The following is a 487-nucleotide window of genomic DNA, read 5'->3' as shown; positions in this document are numbered from 1 at the left end:
ATACCTTTAATTAAAGTGCCACGTTGTTGGAGTTTGACAATAAAATGATGAAGTTAGAGTTTGGAGCCAGTACACTGACATGTGTGCATGTGAAATTAACGTGGAATGAAATTTTCACTTCCACCCAACACATGACCCTAAAACCCACTTTCTTATGGATAAAATGTCACTTATACCCAAATGGGAAACAGTGTAAAAACTTTTTTATTCAGTTAAAACGTGTTCAATTACTGCTTTTTGTTTTCGGCATACAACATGCTCCTAAATGTCCCTGACACCACAACCTTAGATACGGCTTATTTCCCATATTTTCCTGCTATTGTTTGCAGCTCCAGTACGACGAGCTGGTAGACTGGACTTGTGACGTCAGTTTGGCTGCTGCAAAGCCAGATACAGTTATTGACTGACCGCTACCTGTAATTGTAAAAACCACATATGGAAAATAGTGTATATTCACATTTATTTTACTACTAGAAATCTTTGTCAT

This window comes from Stegastes partitus, unplaced genomic scaffold (genome assembly GCF_000690725.1).
Source record: "Stegastes partitus isolate 25-593 unplaced genomic scaffold, Stegastes_partitus-1.0.2 Scaffold1428, whole genome shotgun sequence".
Lineage (NCBI taxonomy): Eukaryota > Metazoa > Chordata > Actinopteri > Pomacentridae > Stegastes > Stegastes partitus.
The sequence above is the reverse complement of the archived record's forward strand: the minus strand, read 5'-3'. Positions refer to the sequence as shown.